General features: G+C 39.4%; 1 protein-coding gene and 1 long non-coding RNA gene across 6 annotated transcripts in view; one reads left to right on the top strand and one right to left on the bottom strand.

Moving 5' to 3' along the window:
• The window catches only part of LOC126928917 (bifunctional heparan sulfate N-deacetylase/N-sulfotransferase), a 371,054-nt gene that overhangs the window by 158,323 nt on the left and 190,851 nt on the right, over positions 1 to 21,880 (bottom strand). Inside the window, exon 1 of one of the 4 annotated variants that reach the window (XM_050744797.1) lies at positions 5,778 to 6,588. The exons of the other annotated variants lie outside the window; for them this stretch is intronic. The gene's annotated coding sequence lies outside the window, so the exon portion shown is untranslated. Of the gene's footprint in view, positions 1 to 5,777; positions 6,589 to 21,880 lie in introns of those variants that run through there. 4 annotated transcript variants of the gene reach the window in all.
• Positions 6,916 to 21,417, top strand: LOC126928986 (uncharacterized). 2 transcript variants are annotated; one of them, XR_007717031.1, is made up of 4 exons: positions 6,916 to 7,181; positions 7,908 to 8,156; positions 18,096 to 18,454; positions 20,246 to 21,417. It is a non-coding gene; the product is annotated as an uncharacterized LOC126928986 (long non-coding RNA). The 2 variants fall into 2 exon arrangements; XR_007717032.1 differs by lacking the exon at positions 20,246 to 21,417 and adding an exon at positions 18,645 to 19,515.

The following is a 21,880-nucleotide window of genomic DNA, read 5'->3' as shown; positions in this document are numbered from 1 at the left end:
TATCGATGAGACGATTAACAATATTATTATGTTTGAATTAAAATTTTCCGCGCCTTAAAGCAAACATCTAACATTATCGCGATATTTTAAATTCTATAAAATTGTAGAATTTCAGTAGAAGAAAAAATAGTGAAGGAAAAATTATGAAACGATTATTTATGCGTAAATTATGGAACGAAATTATGGAATAACGAATTATGAAATGAAAAATTGAAACTAAAATACTGTAACAAGACAACGATTAGCTCTTAGTAATGACCGTCCTTAAATTGAAAGAAAATACCCCATTTCTCCCGGAGTTTGAAATATTTTACATCGGATTGATACACATTGTTATTAATAAACTACTTTGTATGCACGAAAATAAATCGGGACAAGGTTCCTAACCGCAAGGGTGGCTATGTTACATCGTATTTTGTTTCGAACCAATCCTCTCTTTTGGGGCTGATTCGAAAGCTACTGAATCTTTGATGGGACTTCGTGTCGTTACTTGGGATACAGAAGGGAAATAGATTTAATACCATGCCTAGACGTCCCTCCCAGACTACAAACGGTGTCTTAGAATTCCCTTCCACGCCTCACTATTAGTATTCTCTCCCTTCAACTATATCCGCCTTCCTTTCTGTCCTACCCTTCGCGGACTATCCCGCAGATGCGGAATTTTTACTATATCCCCGCAGTGTAGATCTCGACGAGGAGGGTTCGTACGGCGTTGTATTAAAGGCGAACGCTGTTTAAAGCCGACCTAACTACCGAGAATACCCATCGAACCAACCAAGTTCTCGTATAAGGAAGTCGTCGATTGACTTTCACACCGTCACGCTTCGCTTTGTTCAACTTGATCGTTTAGGATGTTCTTGTGTGTCGTTTGAATCTTATCATTTAATTCTTTAACATTTCCTAGATGGGTGTTTCGTTTAACAGAGACCAGAAGGATACAATAGCATGGACTGTAATTTACTCAAATTTGAAAAAAGATAGATTAAACATAATCCTTAGAGTAGAATAATTAAGTAAGATCATTTAACTAAGTTAAGTAAGTTCATTATCGTTGATTTTCTGATTTTTGTATTTTATTCGATGATTAAGAGAAAGTGTCGCAATACAATGAAGTTGAAATGGGAAATAACACTTTTTGGAAATGAGTGATAGATTTACGAAGGTTTATAGAAATTTAATGGTATAATTGATCGTGTGATGAATCAATATTTTTGGGACGTTCGAAAGGGTGGCGAAGAATTGTTTTTAATCTCAAAATGAAATAAAATTGCAATTTTGATAATGCGCGAGTGCATTGACAGGACGAATCATTTAAAATTTCAAATTTGGGAATTGTTTCAGGAAAGCTGAAAATCCTGACTTCTCACACTTTTCATACGTGATCTGTTTTATGATATGAACGTTTGATGATGTATCTAAGACTATGTCAATATAATAAAGAAATCTATTACAATGCTACAAGTTTACTGAGTGTACATATGACTCTGCTTGTGAAGAAAGAACAATTATCAATTAAATTGCTAGTATAAGAGACAGTACAAGAAAAAACACGGTTTCAAATCAAAAGAATAGCATCTTGCCTGTCTGAACCATGAAGCCTCGCATTACCCAGATAAGAAACGCCAGTAAAAGAGAACAGTGCTCGAAAACTAGAGTCCTTGAAGCTTTTACGACTCCGTTCTCAGTGAAACTATCGGGAATTTCAGTCGGCGTTAGAGACCTTCCCTTCTCGCAGTTAGATCAACAGCTAAGAGCCGTGTAACTTAAACAAACGACACCTGAAAATACACTTCGGCATTGTCGTGTGTCTCGACGAGGCAACACACAGCGACCAGCTACGACTAGCGTAACAAAAATCGACTGGCAACCTGAGCGTAAACTTCGACACGCTCCTCAGACACACTCGAGCTAACAAAAGGCCAAAGAAGCTTCTACGAACATCTCGTCGATTTTTCCACGATTTTTCCTTCCATAAAAGAAATAGAAGATCGCCACTCGCGCACATATTCTACGTCTACATACTCTCTCTCTCTCTCTCTCTCTCTCTCTCTCTCTCTCTCTCTCTCTCTCTCTCTCTCCCTCTGGAGTTTTCTACGTTAGCTTCTTCTGATGCATCTTTCATAGCCAAAGACTTAGCGTGTGTTCCGCATTAAAGCGTCGCGCGCCTAATTTCGCATTCAGATTGTCATTTTCGCGTTGCAACGCAGCGTCTCGCGACACTCGTAAATGGAACCTATTACGGGTCTCAGCAACGAATGCAACAAAACTCTTTAATCTTGACGTTCAAAGGCTCCTTCTCATCCTTCTTTTCTATGCAAAATACGAAACAGCCACCGTAAAACCGTTTCCCGTTTAATGAACGGACATCTCGGTCAGCAACAAAAACAAAAGAAGAAAAGAAGAAAGAGAAGAAAACACCTGGCTTTAAAAACGTAGCAACAATCTAGAGAACGAGAGAAAGAGAGGCCAGGCAGAGGGTCTAATAACGAAATTAATATCCGTGTTTCCAACGGATAATGGCTCGAGTATCGCGTTATTACGTTCAATTGAACCGTGTTACGTGGAACATCGCTCCGGTAAATTTTTCCTTTTTTTTTCCTCTTCGTTTTTTAAGGAGCTCGTCCTTTAATGGGTCTACGATGTTCGAACACGAGAGATCGGTCGGAGATTTAATAACTACAGCTCATCCGATGCACCGTTATAATACGTAATATAGTTCTTTACGTAGAGATAACGAGCAAAGAGATAACGAGATTATACTGTTTTGGTTTAAAAGTAAAAATCGCATCTTACACAGAAGTTAAAGGACAGGTTATCCAGGACATTTTTCTTGTCTCTGGAATGGTATTCTTAGTTTCAAGAAAGGGAAGAGGACGGTTACCACGATACGTGGAAATAGGTTTCCGTATTCCCTGGGCGATAAAAGAAACAGGTGAATTCGATTTTCCATAAAACTTTAAATTTCCATGTCACACGGCTTTCTTTCCTGGGAATGCTTGGAATGTTTGAAAACGTTTTTAGTCTTTCATTGCCTAGGCGTATAACAAGTGGGCGGTAAAACGAACCGGTAGTTTCAGGATTTAATGTGTGCAAGTTTCTTTAATGACTAGGAAACGCGAGTTGTGCCTGCTTGAATTCAGGAAGTATTTAGAGAGCCATCAAATACGAAATTCGCACATAGAAATTAGGGTAAAAGTGGGAATCTCGAATTTTATTAACAAGAAACGTAAGGTTTAAAAGTTTCGTCACAAATTGGGAAAAGATTAACGATGACCAGGAACTTATCAATTACTTTGACAAGTGATTCTTTCTGAAACTTTTTTTTATTATTGCAATGGAATTTATACAGGCATTTTAATGCACTGAAAAGATATGGTCCAACGTGGAAGAGAATGATAATTATTCACAGATAAACTGATGGGTTGAACGAGCACACATATATAATATTATCTACTCTTTATATCGCTAGGTTTTTTAAATAGATGATCACTGCTGTATAATCATATCTTTGCTTCAATAAATCTTCAATTTCATAAGCTCTGCAAAAGTTATCGCGAAATGCCTTTTACTACGAATAACAAATTTCATTATTTGAATATGAAACACTTCGATTTTAAATTTCGTTACAGCTATCATGATTCCATGTCTCTTGAAACGTTTCTTTCAATTTTCCACATAATAATTGAACGCCATATACACTATACACGGCATAACATATACCAAACATATAATAGAAATAGTTAAACGAAATTTCAATCTGAATATGAACAAAAAATGTTACTTATTTGTCTATAAGATTCTTACATTTCATATCTCCGTGTCTCAACACATGTAGGAATTCTACGAGCACGAGAACTACGTGTAACTTCGTAATTCGACCGATAGGTTCTATCTACAAGAAGGCAACGATAATCACGTGACCATACGACACATGCGTGGCATTATCAGTTTCTTCACAGACGTATTTTTCTGCGAACAGTCGAATATGTATACACATTATCTATACGTAATTTTAAAGAGACAATGTATCGAGATGCAATTATTTTTCATGCCAGTTCCGTCATCACGTGACATCATCTCCAAGTAAACGATTGTATATACCAAGCACGTAATGTGATCATGTAATGTATAAGTGTCTCATTACGGTCTTCAAGGTTTCTCTATTTTAATTAGAAAGGAACAAACTCCATATATGGAGTTATTTTTCATTTGCGAAAAACTTATATTAAGTTTAAAACCTTCAAATATTAAATACAACATATATATACATTTGGCGAATAGTATTAGTGTAATGTTTGCTAATCTTCTCTAAGTCGTCATTCACTTTTGCGATAGACAAATAATTTACGATTAGATACATTTCATAGAAAGGCATTTCTGATAGGATTAAAATTATTGTTATCAGTTAGAGCGCTCTCCTATAAAGAAAGTTTCCTGTTGAAAATAACTGTGATTTTACGTAATAGAAAATAACAGCTCAGAACTATACGTACCATTTAATTAACCGAATCTGAATGCACTATGTTCACTAATTCAGATATTTTGAAAATGGATTAACATTTTTCCGTAATTAAAGTAAATGCGTCTTAACTAGATTTTCCGGTAGCACATTTTGTTCTACTACGGTTAAATGTAACATATGAATGTCAAAATGTACCTCTAGAACGAGAATCATATGATATGGAAATATATTTTTTGAATATAATAATATCATCGTATTTGAAATAAAAATTCTGATTTAAAAATCCAATTAAAACATTTCGTACGGTGCATAAAATATCGTAAGATATTTACGTATTTTCTACAGGAATATCTGAACCTCTCAGAAATCAGACTGCTTAACTCTACCTTCTGCAAATTTCTCAATTTCCATAAGCTTTTTATTGCAAAAAGATTCAAAGGAAATTATTTAAAAATTGTAAGATTCGACATATTTTTCTTTACTTTCCAACTTATAAAGTTAATCAATATTAATTCTGACCAGCTCGATATTTTGTCTTTCGATTCTTTTCACTTCGAACAAGTAGAAGATAGTCGTTTATGTTACAAATCAACATCATTAACTGTTAAAATTTTTCCATCAAAATGTTTTAATCTTAAGCGATGGTATTCGTTCTAACACATTATACAGTGAAATGATATAAAACACTTTCGCAAATCATTTTATCGAAACGCGCAAAAATCAGAATGCAACTATTCTGTTTGCACGTAGCATTGCTTAAGCAACTCAATCGATACACCATCTGCGATAACAGTAGCAAATATATTAATCTAATATATAGCTAACGAAGATACTGAAATGCATACACGTATTATATAATCAAGCGTCGCAAATAGCTTATTGTGTATGAATCACTTGAAACAAAACGTCGAATGGCAACCGCGAAGAGTTAAGCCCGGGAATATTCAAACGATCGCGGAGACTAGCTACCAACTGCTCGATACTATACGCATTCATAATTCCAGGAATAAATTTCAGTGAGGAAAGCGGGACGAAATTGCGTCAGACAGATAACAACGGAGCGCGATATGTAGGCATTTAAAAGGACCGCGCTTGTTTACACTCTGGCCGAGCCGACGTACACACATGGCTCTCGTCTCTTTTTGCCAGGCGAGAATTACGCCGACGGCCAGACGCTTCATGTAGAGACATCTCTACACGAGTTTCACTCAGTCATGCGACAACACGGAAATTTCCTATTGATACAGTTATTTTGATTTTTTGCTCTCGTTAGTTAACAGGGATAGAAGATAAACAATAGATCATTTCAACATACCAGTAAAGAAAAACAGTCGATTCCAAGAAGCCAGCGGCTGAGTTGATACTTCAAACCAAACACACGAACACGTAACCTTCAACGAAACAGCTTTCTAAGAAATGTTTCCCTCGTTGTTGGGACAAGATTCGTTGCTGGATGGTCAAGTCCTTTTTCCTATAAGCTGCCCACTGATCTTTCTTTTCTGCCCAGATTCACTATCCTTCCTCTTCTCTCTTTACCTGTTTCTTTCACATGTTCACACGGAAAAACGTCACCCAAATGTTCACGCCAGGACGCATAGTAGTTTTCCGCTCCCTTCTGTTCTTTCCACGCGTCCCGTCCTCGTTCCGTTGCAAGACGCACGAGCACACACGGCTGTCACGCGACGCACTTTAGGCGCGATCACGACGAGAATCACGGTATATAATACGCGCACGATCAACAACACAACTAAGCACGTTCGTCTCGATATTATTACAAGCTTAGAGTATAAACGATACGAAAAGAGACGAGATTCTGCGTCACCGCGGCCACGAAACGAACAGAGTTACGTCTCGGCTCATCTTTGTCTTTGGAGGTTAGGTTCGAGTATCTGGCGTCTCTTTCGCTCGCTCGGAAATGCACGCGTATACAGACACTTGGCCTCGGGATTAGTTTCGAATGGTTCTGACGACGACACTCAGACAGCATGCACCACCGCGACGCGAGAACACGACCGACTGCGCCCGTCTCTAGCTCGGTAGAACCGGCGAAAAACTACGAGAAAATCCAGCCATGCTGACTGCGCGACCGGCGTCAGACTGCCGCGAGGACAGAGCGGGGATTCAGTTGAGTGGCATCGCCCGACAAGCGGGGTCCCCCTCCTTCTGCTTCACTCGACCGCCGGACTCTCGTCCCTTCCCTCTCTACGAGTTCCACGCGTTTCTCCTCTTGTCCCTACGACCCTTCCCGCCCCACTACTTTGTCGTGTGGCGCGCCCCTTGCGTCACCTCGCGAACTTCAACCAAGCTACCTATCCCCACCAAACGTCTGGCCAAGCAGTGAAAGAGAGTCAACGCGAGGAAGAGAAGCACGCACACGCCACGTATAAGAGAGAGATGGATGGAACGAGAATGCAGCGCATGCGCAGTGCATCAGTCGCGGCACGCGGTCGCGCCCAAACGCATCTTCTCGCGATTCTCATATTGATGTACTACGCGCTTGCACTCACGGCGAACCGATTGGGTGCCTCGCGAATACCGAACATCTCGTACGTGAAGGATGAACGAAGCAACATCTCGTTAAGAAATCGCTGCCAGATATACAACCGCTAAGCACCTTCGGTTGAGTTACTTTGAAAGCGTTCAAGAATTCGATCAGCGACAGATCACCGACACGCGTGACAAGGAGTTGAATATCCTGTTCTGTTACCATCTACGCGCGGTAAAGTCGTATGTTATATAAAGTATCATACATATAGTGTAACAGCAAAGGTATCAATGTTATCGTATTTATTTCTTTATCAGGGCTCGAGTGAATTCCATTTGCGAAAGGCGTAACTGGTTCTATATGAGCAACAACCTTTCCATTCATTTCTTATTTTTGTTAAGATAAGCGATATTTACTCGGGAATAAACTAACGTGCCGATTCACATGCATCTTTCACGCGACAAATTGCGATGCATCCAGTCACACACAATTGATTACACTTTTGAAGAAGATACACTGGAGGTCTCCACGTATCCGCAGCTTCCTCTGAGACCGTACTCTTGCACGTCCCGAACCACTCCATCCCCTCGGGTCGTCCTTAGAAAACATTTTTCCTTTTTCCATTCGAAACCGGAGCAACCCTTTATCCTCCGGTCCCATCGCTGAATTCTTCAACGATACAATTCCCGGCGCGGTGTACAGTGGCCTCGCGAGCTTCGCGCCGCGAAACGAGTCCATGGAAAATGGCGCTTCTGGAGCGGGGTTAACTAATGAATTCCGGCGCGGTTCTGTGCCGGCTCCTCTGCGTTTCGAGGTCTTATCACCGGTTGGAAATCAGCCTGCTTGGCAGATGTTCGCCGAAACCTCGACCTCTCTCTCGTTCTTCTTGCGTTTCTTTCGCGGCCAGACGCGTTCCACGTCGCCTCCACCCTCGTAACCTTCGTCGTTTACGTTTTACAGACGGAGAAACGTCGGCGCACAACCGAGAGACTCGGCGAACTCAAGCCATCCTCGCCTCTTTTCTTCACCCTTCTACGCCACTAGCTGGATGTGAGTTACCGCGCTACGGAATGGACTCGTCGAATTATTTTCCTTGAATGCCGCCGCGGTATCGGTTTCGCGATCGCGGTACTGCCAGAGGGATGATATTAAAATTGAAATGGGCTCGAACGATCCCTCGATTCTTTGGAAAGGGGCTTTAAATAAAGGGTAAATTGTGTTTCCTTGAATAAATGAATGTTCGATTGCGGAATATTGCAAGTGGTTGGTTTAAATGGTATTTAGTCCGCAATTGAAATTCTCGTATCGTAGGTTGTAACGCAGTTATTTAATTCTAGAATATTTCATTTTGATTTGTATCTTGCGTTTCACGTGATAACAATTGTATAAAATTGCCTTGCATGTTTAAAATCTAAAGTAGTCTAAGATTGAATAATCTAACTCAAATTACCCTCATTTAAATATACCAGTCAGGTCTTGAGAAGCTTTTATTTGTAGTATAGCATTATTTGTTACACTCATATTTTCTTAATAATGAGAAGTATTTGATTAATTTGTTCAATCTTCCAACGAAGATTAGCAAACGATAAGAATCGAAAGAAAAAAGAAGAGATCTCGAAGTACCTATACCGAGTTTCCATTTGCCTCCGTTAAGTAGCGAGCTGTACCTACAAGAAGCATTCTAAAGGACGCATCCGCTTCTTCCCCTTTGCTACATACGTTTTTCTGAAATCTGTGCCGAACGCGATACCGACTGGCCCAGATTCAACCGCAAGTTCGCTCAAAGAAACTTGTTTCCGCCGCGCACAGGCATATATCATAGAGCTCCTTGTCCGGGGGGTTTACGAGAGGAAATGAAATTCTTTTTTACTCGCTACTCAAAGATACAATCGTATTTCTCCTTGGCGACGGAGGAAATGAAAACTTTCTGGGCGCGCCTCTCTGGTCGCCGCTTTACCATATTGCGCAAATAGAAACATTATTGAGATAAGAATTCCAAATTATGGCAAACAGCTTTTCAGCGTCAAATTCTCTTATTTTAGCAAAAGAAAAAAGAAGAAGAAGAGAAAAAGAAAGCAAAGAAGTTGAAAGAAATTGTCGATGAGATTTCTATTGTCACGTGAAATTTTCCCCAACGATTGTTGGATTTTCTGTTATGGAACGATCATGAATTTCCGAGCCGATAATAGTACGAACCGAACGGTTACCGCGCTTTCGTTCGTTCTTCCTCTTGAACGCGATACCGACCGCGTCTTACAATAGGCGGAAACTGAAAACGTCACGTAGCAGAATGAAATTCAACCACGTATTCCCCAGGAACGTCAAACCGGTCTGATCGCGCGCTGTCCACATTGCTCGAGTACACACTGCCTCACGACGCCTTTGTCACTAGGCGACTAGCTCGTCTTATTTGTCATTTCTTTTATAGGAGTCGACGTCCCACGTCCTTAGTCGCTTCGAACCGTCGATCGAGCAACAGGAAGACCAAAGATTCTTTTGACGAGACTCGCTTTCTGTTCTGGTGTCCTTTGTTGAAGTTTCTAATTTGTAGGAATTTTTATTCGTCGTTACAGCGTACATTCTTTATTAGCACATCGCCCATGGAGAAACCTCACTTTTGAACAAACATGCTTCCATGATGGAAGTTGTGTTAATTGATAATTATGAGTTATACGAGAGATTGATAATTTGTAAAATTGACAATAAAATTGTGCATCATTTGCACAAGCGATGACATATTAACAGTCCGAAGATATTAATGACTATAATGTATAACTTGTACTTAATGAATTAAATTGAAAGTCCATTTATTTTGTAAAGAATCACTCAAATTCGAAAGACTGCATTCTTCCAATACTCTGAGATTCCCACTAAAAATTAAGAATTGATTATTTTGTTTACTTCGATAACTTTAATGTTAGTATTGATTTTGTTTGCAGGCATACGCTCTATTATGCATATACTTTCCGCTGCATTCTCTTCCTACTCGTATCTTTCCTTTCCACATCTGCACAAATTCTACAATTTCTTATCTTTCATTTGTCGATCACGCGATACATTCATGTTATTTACTTTCGATTTGCCCTTCTGATCTTCATATTGACGAAGTAAGATTAGAAATGCAGGAAGGGCGATATTATTTCTTACGCAAAAGTCGATAAATAAATATACGGGCAAAAATGAATTCCTATAGCAGACATACATCACTTAACCATTTTATCTTTCGTAAATTCTGATCACTTTCATCGCGGCGATTTTTCTCAACGCCTAACCACTATCGTCTGTAGTTGGAACAATTACATACTTCGTCGTTGAACGTGTTCCACAGTCAGTGTGAGTATCACGATTGTGTGATCAAACGACCATGGTGAGATCTGACGCATCGAAGGGCGCGATAGGTGCTAATTAAGTGCGCCCTTTGACGCGATACAAGACCCACAGACCGTCTAACAATGAACATACCCTTCGTAATATTGATCGGTGGCGTGGTGTTTCACAGTAAAATAAAGGCGACTGTTACACGCGGTGTGATTGACGGCGCAAGCTCGAATTCTACAAACAAAATAAATTGCCCGTCAATCATGCTTAATTAGAGATATTTCCTTCTTCCCACGTTATCAAAGACATTTTTGCACCCGAACGGATCGTGCACGCACCGTAAATGCAAGAACACCGTTTGATTTTCATTTTCTTCCTTTTCTCCCACTACCGATACATCGTACTCGGCAAAACGAGTTGGAAACTAATATTTAGAACTATACCAACGGTGCCGTTAGCAAAAGTATACTGCTGGGAGTACGTTAACGTTCAACCACATGGGGTCAACATTACACGGTGAATTATGCTTCTAATATCGGTTTACTTCCGTAACCCTCTTTATTAAGCTTTCTGTTGCATTCTGCTACGAGTGTTATGGCGAATCAACATTTTCATCGATGTTCTAATGAATAATATGTTTAGAGGGACTGATAACGCGGCTCGGTTACATAACTCGGAAAGAACGAAAACCATGCAGTATATTCACCAGAGATTACAGATATTCGACCGGTATCGGATGCAATTCTTGTATCGAACGGTGCTGTGTACATTGTACATACATTTTGATATAAAGCACCGTTAAAATCTCTGCTAGTAGTATCGGCGTAAAACGCAATCTAGCAAATCTCTCTTTTTTTTATTCGGCAACATCAACCACTATAAATTCTTCCGTTAATCGCTCGTGTTGCTTAAATTTCATTACGTATTTTCAGATTTCAATGGTCTTTGCTTCTCTGTGTTCCGGGGTTTAATCAAGAAATTTGCAGTTGACGTCTATCTATATACGTACATATATATAGAATGTCGTTCAAATGTTCGTAATCAGTGATTCATTTCATTCCATTCGTGACATTTATGTAGTTTGTATTTGAAAATTGTGCAACGATCTTATTTGCTGTTCATTTTTCAAACCGAAAGTTTCTCAATTAAATATACAATTTATAGTATAGTCCTAAAGTTATTACAATCTTTGCTCTTTGTTCGTAATACTCGAAAGCAAAAGTTTCTCTAAAATTAACTTAATCCTTAATCTGCAATTACTTATCGATCAACCGATACGAGACGATGTGTGACAGCAAAACTTGGTTCGATAGTTTGCAAGTTGCGCTGCGTGCGGCATCGAGAGACTCGCAAGCTTGACGAGCATCTACGCCCGAATTGCTTGCAATTTAGCAAATCTATCAGAAATCACGACTCCTTAAGCGGCCGTCGATCAGCGTTCACCGCGCCGTTTAAACGGCTCCGCTTAGATTAGGCGACGTCTCGCGTCGAATCCGGGCCATCAGCCGAAACGCATCGCAGTCATTAAGCCGGGTATCGATTAAGCAGCATCGCGGGGATGTTTGTACATCTACGGTGGGCCGATGCTGTCTGATTTATTAACGAACTCGAATGCCTCCGCTGGAAATTAACCTTGTCTATCCAACATGTTTCTACACGCGGTGCAGACACGATCGTCAGCGAATTCGTCGACCAATGGTACATTAACTAATTACCCCCGAGCGAACTTCTAGACACTGTTTGGTTATTGGAAGCTAGATATACATTATGTTAGTTAGCAGTCGATTTAATTAAGTTGCACGCGCGACGAAACTCGCGAGTATCACGGTGACAAGGTGAATTGAAACATGTAGATAGAATTGAGGTTCGTTACGTTAGAAATGTTATTTATGATACTGGTGAACTGAGTCCTCTAACACCAGAATTACTAGAGTGATCAAAATTATCAATTCGTAATTTTTTCATAGGAATTTTATAGATTTACAATGCAGCGTTTCTACAGATTTGAACGATTTTTCGTAAAATACGCAAATGAAATATGTTTCTTTATTGTGGTATAGACTTAATCCTATTCCTTGCGATTTAATTTCTATGATACAAGTTGTATATTGTAGTCGTCGGTAGTAATCGGTTAAGATTAGGAAGGATAGATATCGTTTGGTTATTGGGAGCTGGTTATAGATTATGTTAGTTAGCAGTCGCTTTAATTAAGCACAGATACGACGGAACTCGCGGATATCACAATGACAAGATAAATCGAAATGTGTAGATGGAAGAGGATTGAGTTGAGGTTCGTTACGTTGGAAATGGGCTAGGATATTAGTGAACGAGTCCTTTAATCCTAGCTCTACCGGTATGGTCAAAATTACTATTTCGTAATTTTCCATAGAAATTCCGTAGATTCACCGCGGTACATTTTTAGATATTCGAATGATTTTTCGTAAAATATATCAATAAATAAAGGAGCTTATATTTCTTATTGTATTATAAACCTTGCTCTATGCTTTGCACTTTAATTTTTTCGATATAAGCTGTATACTTTAGCCGTCGGTAATTCCAGTTTAAGACTAGGAAGGAAAACATTACTTGGTTATTGGAAGCTGAATATACATTATGCTAGTTAGCAGTCGCTTTAATTAAGCCCACGTACGACAAAATTCGCGAGTATCACAGTGAAAAGGTAAATTGAAATATATAGACGGAAAAGGATTGAGGTTCGTTACGTTGGAAATGGCGTAAGAAACTGGTGGACGAGTCCTTTAAGACTGGAAAGGATAGCCTGTAAGCTCCGTGAATCGTCGGTTTCAATCGTTTAGACATTTATCGATTACGGCGTGCAGGGTTACCTTCGTTAACGAGATATTTAGTTGAGACGCCTGAAGAGAAAGAGGAGTTCTCGTTGGTACGAGCCAACGAACTGAACCGAGTTTACTTGGTATCGATGTAAACAGGGAAATTTCCTGCTGGATAAAGCCGATCCCCTGATGAAATTGCGATTAAACCGTCCCTTGTAAAGCGCTTAATGTCTAAGTATTCTCGGTGCGTAGATTGCAGTGGTTTTTATGAACGCGGAAATGTTCGAATAAAAATAATATTAATAAAAATAATTATATGTATATATATATTTATGCTGTCATTACAGTAATGATCATACATTTATTAAAGCCTATAACAGTGTATCTATACAGAATCACTTTAGTATTTCGTATATCGAAGACGATCATAGCAGATTTTTTAGTCAAGTGAATAATAACTTTTAATGAGAAATAATGTATAGACAAATATAAATAAGAAAAATCAATCTCAATCATCTCGGTGGTACTCCATGTTTATGAACAAATTGAAGAATTTTTTAATTGTGATATGAAAATTCTGTCTGTTATTCTTGTGGAGTAAAAATAGAATTTAGATATTTGAACAGCATAACTTTGCGGATGTAACAATCATACAAAAAAATACTTTCAGTTACCTCGTATCAAAAGCTGATCGGGGAATATAAATAACACAGTCTTTCATTGTTCCTACAAAATAACTAAAACAAAACTACTGGAAAATGTAATACTCGCTGTGATATTCCAAGATCGAAGAATATCCACCTTTATTTCGCGGGATTCGTTCTCTGTCATCCCCAAATTGTTTCCATCATTAACGTCGATGAAAACGAACAGCAAGGATATCCGAGGTGATTGTATTACAACTCCGAAGAGTCATATCCATGTATCATAAACTCGAACAATTTCTCGTCCGGTCTCTTCGCACGGCACCAGCGATCCCGTGTCTCGGTTGTTTCCGATACAAAATTGACTCAGCCTCGTGTTCTCGAATAACGTTCCGCTGCAACGTTTCTCCGAAACAGGAAGATGGAGGAACCTACGTTCCCTTGAAGCGGATACACGTCGATATGCTGTGCTAACGACTTCTATTATAAAACGAATTTCTCATGCATTACCGTACCACGTTCGTCGTAAGCTTCTTTCCTTCGCGATAGATTTTCGGTGCTGTAGCATCAGATAGGAATGAGAGAAGCAGAGAATGTTCCTGAGACAAACGAGTCGCTCACAGGCCAAGGTTCGCGCTTTGAAATTTTTGAAATTTTAACGCGGAAGCACTTGATTGATGCGGGATTCTTATTCATTTATGGGAAATACAAAAGATACAAAAATGCGCATGGTACGCAAAAATATATAAAGAAAACGATGCAAGGTGTTCTTTACTACATTCAGTAGATGAAACAAATTGTAGCTAAGTTTCGTTTCTTTAATTACGTTCGTGAAAATATAAATTTGCATTAATATCCAAAGTCTATTTTATAATTTCATAAAATTTGTCCACCTTTTATTTCGCGGAGTTAATCGATTTGGCAAACAAGCAAACGGCTCGGGATACGATTCCATCGTGAAATTGATGAAACTGGTCTTTCGACAAGCATCTCGTCCTCCGATATCGTCACGGTTACGGTATAAATCAAAATGCCTAGCCTGACTGGAAGAAGCCCGAAAGGTAGAACAAAATCCATAAATTTCCGGTTTGCCGCGGCCATCGTGGTTTCCGTCAGAAGTTCGTTCAAGTTCCGAAAGTAGTATATCCGGCGGTCCCTCTCGACCCACGAGCCAGGCGTAAATAATGCGAAGGCCACCGCGGCCGGAGGATAGCTTTTGAGGGGTAGTTACCCTCTTTCGCGGCGCGAATAGTCGAGACGTTCGTAAACAATACGAGTTCGTTTGAAGGATAAAGGATCTCTGGGATTTTTCGAGGAACTTGTCGGTGATGTTAGGGATGGGTTTGTTTTACTGGAGGAATTTCATTATCCACTCTTCTTTAAAGAGGTTGCGGTTTAATTTGATAGCTATACACGTGAAATCTTTTTAAGTACATGTTAAAAGATTTGTTCGTACATTTGTTACATGGTACAATAAATTTTTATGTGTTCCAAGCATAGCTACATATATATAATACCGTGTATGTGTATGTGTTTGTAAACTCTATGTCCAACATGTTGGTGTTATTCCTATCGTATGTTTTTATAGGTTTTACGCATCGATCAATCGATTGGTTCGAGCATATGAAATATTCTATAGATATGAAAAATAAGCAGTTGTAGATAACAGTGGACTATCGATTTCGATGAAATTAAACATTTTTCATATATTCCTGTATTTTAAGATAAAAATTGTCGCAGGAGTAAGTTCACAACGTCTTTCAAATACACCATAACCCATAGTACAATATTTTGAAAAGACTGACTTCCTAAAATTAGATAAACTCATCTCGTATGTCTGCCTCAATTGTATTCCTTGTTCTTGTTCGTCTCTCTTTCAACTGTATTCTCTTCAAAAATTCATAAAATAATATCTTCATACGGGATAATGAAAGCACAATGTCTCATTCTAACGAACGCACAATTCTCTGGAGAACGACGGTCATTGAAAAATCCCCGCGAGTTCTCGGACAAACTACAAGTTCGGGTTAAAAGTTACCGTATCGACGAGCGGAACGTGCAACTCGAAATGCGCGAAAAACCGCACGAACGAGACCGTTGCAGAAGGGATGTGTAAAACGCTCGCATCGAATTTACGAGTTTCCAATTTTAAAGCAATCGACGAACGGAGAGCTGCTGCGAATCACGAGCACAGAAACTCATGGCTCTTCTAGTTCCTCCATTATGAAACTTTGTAGCGTTGCCGCGCAGCCGGAAACCGTGGAACATCACCCTTTGAAATTTTCGCGCGTAACGTAAGTACAAGCGCGTGCTTAGTAGTCTTGTTTTACTTACGTTCGTGATTAGTGTTGAACATTTCAGAGGAATAAATTATTTAGTTCCTCAGTTTTATTGGTCAGGTTTACAGTGAATGATGTAAGAAATTATAGAATCCAAGATATTTTATAAAGAATAATATTTGTAACATAATTATGACACTCTTTTATAAGCTTTGCACCTCGTCGTACTTTTAAGTCGTACGTAATCCTAATTAAAATAAAAATATTCATCTCAATATTATATAACCCATTTCATAATAAAATAAATTTAGGTGTAACATGTAAAGTATAGTACATCCTATTCTCTCTGTATCGAACCCAACAATCGATGTTCCCATTGTCGTCAACGTTCCTTTAGTTCATAGTATCGTTCGTGTCGTAGCGGACTTTAAAACCTTCCCATCCTTTAAATCTTCTCGGTGTTTTCCTTTGCGCGATTCGCTTTTATTTCCCTTCGTTGCCACCCTTTCTGCCGGTACCCTCCCGCCCTGATTCCACGCCTTGGAACGAACGACTTTTCCGCGGAGTCGATCGTTTCCATTCCGGAATTTCTCATCAAGGTTTCGCGCCGCCGCCGCGTAGCTAGCGGCTGACTTGCTCGCCTCGGCTCCGCTCGTAATGAGTTCCGCGCTTTGTGACTGCTCGCCGCTCGCGCCTTTTGTTCGCCATAATAAAAGGACTCGGCGTTGCCGACTTCAATTAGGCTGCAGGTCGAAAGTCGCGCTCGGAAGTATCGGCACGGTGTGAAGAACATCGACAATTACGTTCGACTTCGGTTGACGAAGCGAAGTCGGTTCGATTGCGTTTGTTCAACCGGTAGCAGTCGCTTGTGGTAACCTGTTCGTCGATCGAGATGAATCGTTCCGCGAAACTACTCCCTTGCAGACACGTTTTTACTTCTCAGGTGTAATAATTTCATTCTGTAACTTGGTTCTTTGAACTTCCTGGCTAAAGCTAATTCTCGATACTTCAACGGTCCTTCAACAACTCGTGGCTCGATAATAATTTATGACTTTTCTCTCAACTTTCCAACGATTTCCAAAGATTCACATTAGACTTGAACTAATCGCATATATATACATATATATTTGTTACGTGCGACCAGATCTCCACGTATACATAGAGATTTCTTCTTCTCCTGTCATAACAGGAACATCCGTCTGGCTTTCGATTACGTATTTGTCATCCGTGCTAATTATCACTCACAAAATCTGGTGTTCTTCTTATTCTTCTTGTTATGCTTGTAATGTGGTAACATAAATTGTAACTTGACAAGATACGGAGCTAATTTCAAAAATATTGGAAATATGTCACATTATGGGATTGGATTTCTGGCGTGGCATTATTACATTATTACTAACTCGATGGAATTCACAGATTTTGACCCTAATTTATGTTTATTTCATTACTAGATATCTAACCTGTTGATAGGTAAATATAGTACAATGCATAATTGAGCTTTCCGATGCTTATCTATATCTGAATATATATATGATGAATAATTAATCAAAAATTTGTTGTAAATACATTACGTGTATAATATAAATCCTGAAACAGATACCGAAATTTGTATAAACAATAATTCTCTAACATTTATACATGGTACCTAAAATCTGTCTCTGTTATGTATATTTATATAGTCGTATCAACTGCGAGGTCAGGTTCCTGATATTGTCACCGTCACATTCGATCATTTTTACCTCGTTCGACGATAATTAACGGCACACACGATGCAACATTTTCGCGGAAATTAGGCGACGATTCGAAGCGAATCGTCGTTGCTCGTTACCCAACAGGATTTTCCCGAAAATTTCGAACAGTGACGCGTCTTCGTGGTGAAATATCCGCAGATTACGCGACTAATATACGTCAGCGGGTTCAGCCTCCGCAGAATTATGACGAAGATGAATTCATTGTCTGTCCTCGCGCGGATTGGAGTAGGTACACGTAATTCATCAACGTAATTGAGCGCTGCTCGCGAGTTTAGCGACGGCGAAAGAGAACGTAGCCTCTCTTTCCTCCCGCGAGCCATTTCGTAATGGCCCGTTAATTTCAGCCCTTCTGTTTTCACAGACTTTGCTGCCAACTTTCTTCCGCGTGGATACGCCGCGCGCGGCTTTCTTTGCCTTTCAACGCACGACACTGACCATCCCTGTGTCTCTTGAAAAATTCAACGAATCCAGCGGAACGATCCTGGCTCACGGTTAATTGGCCTCCGACACTCCATTTCGCAAATTGCAAAAAGCAATGCCAGGATACTGTTGTACGTAGGTGCTGGCGTCGAGTGGCTGCAGTTGTTACTGGAAAATCGCTGGGACGGTCGAAAGGAATTCGAACGATGGACGCGCTTACGCGTGTGACCAAGTGCATCGTGCAGGGAATCAGAAATTAAGTCTGCTGGCATGGCTGATGTTGAACAATTGTTAGTTTCGGTGAGCACTCTACTAAATTATTCCACTTTCCACGACGCCCGTGCAATTCGAAGAATTTCGCAGTTTCGGAAAATTCATGTTGCGTTGTTTTATGTACAGTCGTTCCCATAAATGTTTACCATTTTAACGACAATTCAGATATGTATAATATACTTTTAAAATGATGATTATAGGATACCTAATTTTTCAGCCCCGTTCGTATTAGCTGAGATCGCTTTGACAAGATGGTCGTTTGCGAGTCAAATTATTGATTAAATCGAATTTAAATTATCGAATGAAGAAAAAAGACATTATTATGGAAAATAAATAGAGAATTCCAAGAATATCTGAGTCCATATCGCGAGGATGTTCTGTCACAGAAGATGGTATAACGATGATTGCATAAATATTTCAAGCATCAAATTGTTATATCTGAACAAGTACGATGTGATTATCTCTTAATATTACGAGATGAACTTGTCTAAAGCCTGATATTCGACGTTCTTTACAAGCAACGTGGCAAGTCGACGCTATATTAGCCCTCATCGAGATCCTCTTTCGCAGACGAGATCATCAGACGCACCGGTTCACGGTCGTCGCGTACAAACAATGATTATTAAGTTTGAGATACGGGACTAGATTGGCTGGGTAAATTAGGCACATTAGCCTGTATGCACAAGGCCGAGATAGTAACGCTCGTTGTTCCGAGACAGCATCTTCGTTGCAAGGGAACGAAGAACGGTTGGAACGCGAGTCGCGCGAGAGGAAAAAGGCCAGGAACAAGAAAACTCCATTACCCCGCTCCTTGCCAAGCATTCTTGCCGGTGAAAGATCTTGCTTCAACGATCGCTAATTTCTCGTAACAGAATCCTTTCGACGCCCTTTTAACATCCACGTCAGGAAAGATCCTCGGGTTTCCTCGCGTACGCTGCTTTGTGTGAAGGATATGATTGCCGAGATACGATCGCTTGAAATGTTTCCTCGGCGACATGACAAAATGAGAATTAGGTGTGAGAAAAATTGTTGGTTCCGATCGAATCGATCGACGGATGTTTTTTTCGCCGAGAATTTTTTATACTTTGGTTACCTAACGTTATCATCAAATTTAATAGAGTTATGAAACATGTGTTTAAGAAAGTTTTTGATTGGTTTTAGAATATTTTTTTTTTTTTAAATATCTGGAAAAATATATAGTTTGATATTGGGGTATTTTAGATTCTTTTTACTTCAATTTCGATTAACGCATCAATTAACGTTATTAAATGATTATTCTACCTCTGAAGTCGTGAAGCCGTTTCATCAGAAACGTTTTTAATACGCACGACCATTATTATTATTATTATTCATTTGTCCGGAATAAAATCCAGCCAGTGTACCTTAACCACTTAAGAGATATAAATAGTGATTTTCCTAAGAATCAGGTCGAACACCACTAAATTGTTGAAGCAAGCGCTGCACAGAAGCTTTGCAACCTTGTCGCTTCGTATGTAAATCGAGCAACTCGCCCGAAAATAATTTTCTATCTTCAAAATGAAATCCTCGGAAACGCGTGTTTTTGACGAGTATACTCGTCGTCGTTTATTTTATGCGGCACATTTTCGGTACACGTCTTTCGAAGAGGTCGCAACAACTAACTGGTTAACGTAAAATATGTAAGAAGGTGTGTAAACAAACAGATCTCCAAACAATCTCAACTTTATTTTGCATCTTCCTCTAAACGAATTCGAAAAACACGCTCGTAAAACAAAACCCCAAACACCTTTCTCTAATTCCTACAGAGCCTAACTCTTTCATCCTCCCAATCTGTTCCAGTTGGAAACACGGAATTCTCTGTTTTCATCTCTTCCGAACAACTTCCTGACAAAGTGGCTCGTTCTCAAGTGGAACGCAGTCGACGGCAACGAGTCCGAAAACACGAGGCAAACGTTGTGTCTGGCGAGCGGAAGGCACGCGTCTCCTTCGGCTTCGTAATCTAAGCGGAGAGCGAACAGTGCCTAATTCTCGTCCAATTTTCAGCGTAGGGAAACCGGTTAACGGCACGACGCAACTCGTAGTATTCGCTGAAACGAGTTTCGATAAAGTTAATGCCGACCAGTACCGGTGACACTCTGCTCAGACGTTTAGATAAGTTAACTGTCGCTACGAATACACGAATATCCATGTATTAACATAGATGTAACAGTGTATTCGTTTTTCAGCTCCTTTGCACGATTGAGCTAATATCATTAGAGGAATTTCATTAGTTTCGAAGTATTAGCGAATTCTGTCGTACGATACTAATAACAAATTCTTTTATTTTTACTATGCAAAATATAGCGTTTTGTATATATTATGTCATCTAATTTAAATCAATAGAAATATATTAACATACAGATGTGTTATTGGTTGAAAATGTGAAAATACTAAATTATAAATAGCTTTTGAAAATATCATATTGAGTATAAATTAGTTGGAATAAAATGTTCAATAGAATTTATTACGCAAAGGGGTATTGGTATCATTTTCTTAATTATCGACTAATCAGCAAGTTTGTTATTTATATTATTAATTTAAAGTCAAGTAAAAATATTAAGGTTATATCTATCGATCAATCATTCTGTTACGATCGTTCGTAAAATGCACTAATAATGTGAATTATTTAGCTCGTAACTCGTAAAATTGTACAATTATTTGCACATCAGAATTCTACAAGCTACAACGACCATATGTACAATAACTTGTAGATTCACTGATATTAATAACCACTAATATTATTATTGAGATACGTATAATTTTATGTGCTAAACTAGGTTAGATGCGTAGTAGTGATACTTGTATGTGAATATCAATGTGTGGAAGTATGTGTGTGCGCGGCCTCTCGAAAACAAATGAATGTTAACTGTTCAGTCGGATATGGAAGAAAATACCGAGACGCGTGCAAATGTGTATCGATGAATATCTTTGAAATCGCTTATCAAATAAATATATAACAATTCTAATATGAATTCTAAGTGTAAATTTAGTGGTCCTATACCATTATTTCAGCTATTAAGATCCAAAATTCTCAACAATTATTGTGCAAAAAGGCCCGGGTTTCGACGCTCGTGGCTTGATCCATCCCTTCGTGCTACCCTTGGGTATGTTTACTCCGCGGAACAGTTGGCTCCGGCAGTGATATCCGTCGTCCTAGTCGTCTACGACGCGAAAGCAAACTCATCACGATCGTCGTATGCAATCTGCCGGAAAGCGAACCTCCCGGCGACTCGCGGAATTGCTTGCGACGACGCAAATTGTGTTGACAGCCCGGGAAAGCCTCTGGCTTCTTTTTTCGCCCTGCTAGCCCTTCCGGTATTGCCTCTGCAAATAACGATTCCTGGATCATCGAACGTCCCCGGAATCACCAATGTCTCTTGGACAGCTTGGATTCTAATACGTATGATAGATAAGATTTTTGCCGATTGTCTGATA

Source organism: Bombus affinis, chromosome 2, assembly GCF_024516045.1.
Source record: "Bombus affinis isolate iyBomAffi1 chromosome 2, iyBomAffi1.2, whole genome shotgun sequence".
Classification (NCBI taxonomy): Eukaryota; Metazoa; Arthropoda; class Insecta; order Hymenoptera; family Apidae; genus Bombus; species Bombus affinis.
This window is presented reverse-complemented; position numbering and strand designations above follow the sequence as displayed.